This window comes from Helianthus annuus, chromosome 6 (genome assembly GCF_002127325.2).
Source record: "Helianthus annuus cultivar XRQ/B chromosome 6, HanXRQr2.0-SUNRISE, whole genome shotgun sequence".
NCBI lineage: Eukaryota > Viridiplantae > Streptophyta > Magnoliopsida > Asterales > Asteraceae > Helianthus > Helianthus annuus.
Window position 1 is genome coordinate 36,642,615 of NC_035438.2, and position 5,790 is coordinate 36,648,404.

The following is a 5,790-nucleotide window of genomic DNA, read 5'->3' on the forward strand; positions in this document are numbered from 1 at the left end:
GGGTTAGGTTTTTGGTGGTGTCGTGGGTTTATTTTGTTGTGTTCACATTGGTTCTCACGGTTCTCGCAATAAAGGTGGTTCTCACCCTTTATTGCGAGAACCGTGAGAACCAGTGTGAACACAAACAGTAATTCCTAAAAAAAAAATCTAAAACGCACCCAAATTTTTTTTTACTATTTTTTTTTTGGAAAAATCGCTATATTTTGTTAATAAAAAAATAAAAAAAATTCAAAAAAAAAAAAAATTCGAGTAACAGTTATCCATGCACATGTGCATATGTATCATTTCTTTGACAAATTCCGTAATTCATTACAAATATCAGTCAATTGCACTTTTATTTACACTACCACGTGTAATACACTACTTTTTTACGTTAACAATATTAGAAATGCACATGTGCATCTATATGTATCAGCATGAAATAATGTGTTTTGGTACACTACTTTGAATACATTTTCTCTTTCATCTATCATTCCATCCATAATACACAAACATGCACATGTGCATATGTATCATTTCTTTGACAAATTTCGTAACTCATTACAAATATTAGACAATTGCACTTTCATTTACACTACCATATGTAATACACTACTTTCTATATTACCAATATTAGAAATGCACATGTGCATCTATATGTATCAACATGAAATAAGGTGTTTTGGTACACTACTTTGAATACACTCTCCCTTTCATATATCACACCATCCATAATACACTACCATTACCTCCTACCATCCATAATACAATATCATTACCTCCTACCATCCATAATACAATACTATTACCAATATTTTCACTTTATTACATGTATATCAACACCATTTATACCATCCAATCATCATATTACATCATAAAGTAATAACTATAGCCAAACCATCAACCACTAGATATAACTAACAAAAAAACATGTATATCATGGTTATACCTAATGATGCACATGTGCATTTTGAATATTGGTAATGTAAAAAGTAGTGTATTACAGATGGTATTGTAAATTAAAGTGCAATTGTCTATTACTGATAACGTATTACGGAATTTGTTGAAGTAATGATACATATGCACATGTGCATGGATAACTGTTACTCGAAAAAAAAAGTTTTTTTTGGTAACTAAATATAGCGATTTTTGTTAAAAAAAATATTAAAAAAAATAAAAAAAATTTTAGTGCTTTTGTGATTTCTTTTAGATTTTATTTTATGTTCACATTAGTTCCCGCGGTTCTCGCAATAAGGGTGTTCTCAAATGAACTTTACCATATATATATATATATATATATATATATATATATATATATATATATAATGTAAGTATCTATAGAAAACCCACTTTAATTTAGAAAACTGTAGGTCCCTCGGAGGTTGAGGTTTAACCTATTCCTTGTTATGTTTAACCCACTAGCAAGTGCGGAATCCAAGCTAGCAAGCAAACCGGAGTTTATATGTAAGCAAAGTGAACAAGAGAAAGAGTAGACAAGCAAGTATCAAAGTTTTCTCTTGTATTTCAGTGGACACGGTTACAGACCTTGACCAAACTGAAAATACACTCTAACAAAGACCTGGGTTTCACACACAAAAGCTCTCACACACTTTGGACAGAAACTTATCAGAACTACTGTGAAAGTGAAACCCTTCATGGATATATATACCCAAAACAGATTCCCATGCACGAAGGATAGACATTCTGATCGAAGGATTATCTGTCGACCAGAAAGCCATTCGAAAGATCTCGAAGGATCTAAGCATACCTCGAAGGATTGTATATCCTTCGAGGTCCACAGAGATACTTCGAAGGACATCTTTCGAAGTCATCGAAGGATACTAAACATCCTTCGATGACATCCTTCGTGGCATATCATCTTTCAACTACTAAGTGTTCAAGTTTGGCCAAGTCAAACCAGGAGGATGGTTGACTTGGTCAAACAACACATTACAATACATAAACACACATAAAGGACGTAAATACAACGACAAAAGACATCGTTTTATACATTACAAAATATAGACAAAGTACAGACACAAAGTGCACCAACAAACTCCCCCTTGGCTGTAGCTTTGTCTTCGTCTTCAAGTCTTAAGTCTCTAACGCCCTTTCCACGGCTACATGATGCGCCGACCATGCACTTCCTGCATTGATCAACAAGTTGAAGCAGTAGCGAGCCATCCTTTGAAACTTCATGGCTTGATCTCGATCTTGAACTAGGTAATTGATTTCATGATCCTTCAACACAATGATATCCGATCTGGACATGTTTGTAATCCACATCGGATCGATTATCCTGAAGTTCTCTGCATTGTCTCTGAACAAGATCACAGCTTCACCGGTATCCGCATCATAAACCCAGCAGCGGAAATTCTCAAGAAAGTCAGTTTTCATCTTCAACAGCGGAATCTTCTTCATCAACCTAGGAGGATCATATACCAGACGATAACGAGCAGTGTTAGTTTCTGGATCAAGCGTGAACTTGATTTGCTCGTATCTTGGAAATTGAGGTTTGTACAGAGGATCCTTCCACCCCAAACGCCTTTCTAGCCTGATTTTCTTCGCAAAGAGATCTACCATATGCTCTTTAGATCGATTGATCACATCAAGCTGCGCCAACACTGCCACATCATAATATGGAAGTGTGAGAATACTCAGGAGAGTCCCGAAGTATTGAAGACCAGATTCTCTCTTCACAACCATACAATGCAGATCTTTCACAAACATCCAGCTGATGATTCGACCCCGCGCCTGATTTTTCTCCAGAACCATATAGTTTGCCTGCTCCAACGGGGCGAGCGGAGGAGGATTCCTAGCAAGGAAATCCGCTCGCCATTCTTTAATAGTTTTCTCACGGCTTTCTTGTGCAGTAGGAGAATCAGAAGAAGTGTTGTCGAACTCAGCAGTCTTTGCAGCAATAAATTCATCATCAGGCACATTCAGCTCAGCATCGTCCTCTCGAACATAGACAGGACGTTCAGGATCAGAACTGATGAAGATTTCATCAATTGTTGAGAAATCAGTCTGATCCTGTACCAGAGGAGTCGCATCAATCACACCTTCAGCAACATCATTCAACTCAAACAACCTTGATAACTGTTCATCTGTCATCTCAGATACAAACTCTCCCTCTTCTAGTGCTTCACCCGTGATAGGATGAAACTTTTGAGCACTTGACGATTCAGGAGGATCTTCAGTAAAGTTTTCTGGATCTAGACTGATCTGAGAAGGATCTACAGACGTTTCCAATGTTTCAGTCTGTTCAGTTGGACCAGTAGAGACTGTAGGAGGAGCTGGAGTATCTTGAGCAGTGCTAGATCCGCCTGCAGCACCGGATGCAGCTGCACCGGAGCCTGAGGCTGCTGTCTGATCTGGATTAGCAGAATCATCATCCTGATCATCTTGACGTCTTGGGAGTACTATCCCTTGAGCATTGCACCTCTCTCTCCATAATATCCCAACCTGTTTATGAACCCTACCAAAGTTTTCATGCATAGGTTGGAATGCTTTCTTCAGTCTTTCATCACGATCGCTAACTGTTTCCCTTAACACTTTTGCTGAATTTTCCAGATTAGTGCTGTGTCTTTTCATGATCTCCACCTCTCTATCTCTTGCCAAGTTAGCCTTCTTTAATCTATCAATTTCTTCAGCTTGTTCTTTGATCTTCATACTTTGAGCATTTACAATAGAACACAGCTGATTGTGAGCCTCTGCATCCTTCACTCGTTGTACACGATGTTCTTCAATCGTTCGTGTATGACGGCCAACTATATCACCCAGTTCACTGATTTGTTCAATCAAGAACTGTACCTTATCAGCTTCAGAGAAACCCGACAAGGTTTCTGCCAGAGATGGCCTAGAGGGCTCAGGTCTCGATGAACCAGATTGACCTGCCTGACCCGAACCACCTGAAGGACCAGTTATAACAAGAATAGGTCGAGGTTGTGTACCTGTGGTGGGAGTTTCAGGTGGCTGTTGATCAACAGACACCTGATGAGCTCCCGAAGACCTCTGTGGAGAAGACATAAGATCAATTGTCTCAGAAGCAGTTAACTGATCACCAATTGGAGGAAGCTGCTGCTCAGGATCAGATGAAGGCTGAACTGACACTGGAACAGAAGTGTCAGCAGTAGATTTCTTTGATCCACGACCACCCTGTCGTTGAGCCTTCCTTTTCCTAATAAAGCCTGGAGATGTGAGCGTATAATCTTCATCTTTATCAGAATCTCCAGTATCTCCTGTCTTCTTAATCTTTTCAAACCGGGGATTCCCGCGTTTGTCAAAGACTTTCTTCAACCCTTGAGGAGGAGGATTATCATCATCAGACGAAGAACCACCATCATCATCAGAACCTCCTGCTTCATCTTCAGAAGATGAACTGCTTTCATCGACAAGTGTTCTCGGCTGATCCACTTTGCCCTTTCCCTTGTCAGTCGCAGCAACACTCGACTGACCAGCACCAACATCACCACCAGAAACAACTGGAACATCAGGATCAACAGGCATGTCCTGAGCCACTTCAGCAGTCACATTCACATCAACCTTAGCACTAGCTGCTGCACCAGAACTGCCAGCAGATCTTCTAGTGGCTTTGATTCCATGCTTAGATGTGAGTTGCTCATCAGCCATAGCAATCAATCTTGGTTCTTCATCGTCAGACACACTTCCTTCACGTCGCCATCTGTTGTTCTGTGGAGGCTCATACTCAGGAGCATCAAGATGACCAATCATTTTCCTATCTGGATGCGTTCCCGTGTAAACCCCCATAGACTTGACAATTAGAAGTGTGCGCTCGTTCATAGGATTCACTGGAAATACATCTGCCTCGGCTTTAGCAAGATCAGGAATCTGATTGTCTATCAACATTTGCAGAAAGCGAGGATATAACCAAAACTTGGTGTTAGTTCGCTGCTTATCGGACGGAAGTGGCCTCTGAGAGTTCTCCTTCAGATTGTTGAAAATATAACGAGAGATGTTGAACGGCTTGTTCAGAATCAACGCCGTAAACAATCCCGTCAGATCTATAGGAGATAAGTCGTACCCAGAGCGCTTGTTGCTTAGGCAGTGAATCAGAATGTGCAGAAGGAACTTGTACTTAAGCGGCAGATATTTCTTGTTGATTTGATTTGTAAGGACGTTGTCGCTGTACTTGAGCCTTAACAATAACCCCCTTTGACACTGCAAATCTATTGAAGTTGGATCTTCAGAATTATCACCAAGTTGAAGACGTTCTCTAATAGAATTCTCAGTAATGACTACTGGCTTTTCTGCAACGATTGCCCTGATTACTTCCTGATTATCCACTGTTTCCACCCCAGCTGTACTCCAGAATGCCTTGATATGTGATTGATAGGCGACATGCTGTGTGGTGATAGCATAGTTGATTCGCGCTCGATGAAGATATTCCATAATCCCAGCAAATTCAGGACTAATGCCTCCTTCTGGTTGTAAGTACGCCACCATATTATGTCTAGATTCAGACATAGCTTCCAGTTCAGATTTCACTTTCTTGGTGGGTTTGGCCCGCTCAAACTTAATTTTTGGTGCCATTTCTGCACATCACAATTGCACGTAATAAGCATGGGTCAAACAGTCAACATGAGTTTCACACTTAGAAAAATTTTCAATTTCTTGAAAATTTCCTAAGTGTTGAAACTATTGAAGGATACATTCTGTCCATCGAAGGATGAAATGTGGCACGAAGGATGATAATCATTTCGAAGGATGATGAATGGTTCGAAGGATGTTGATCCAGCTCGAAGGATTTTATTTATCTTGAAAGATGTTAACTTGTCGAAGGATTATCTT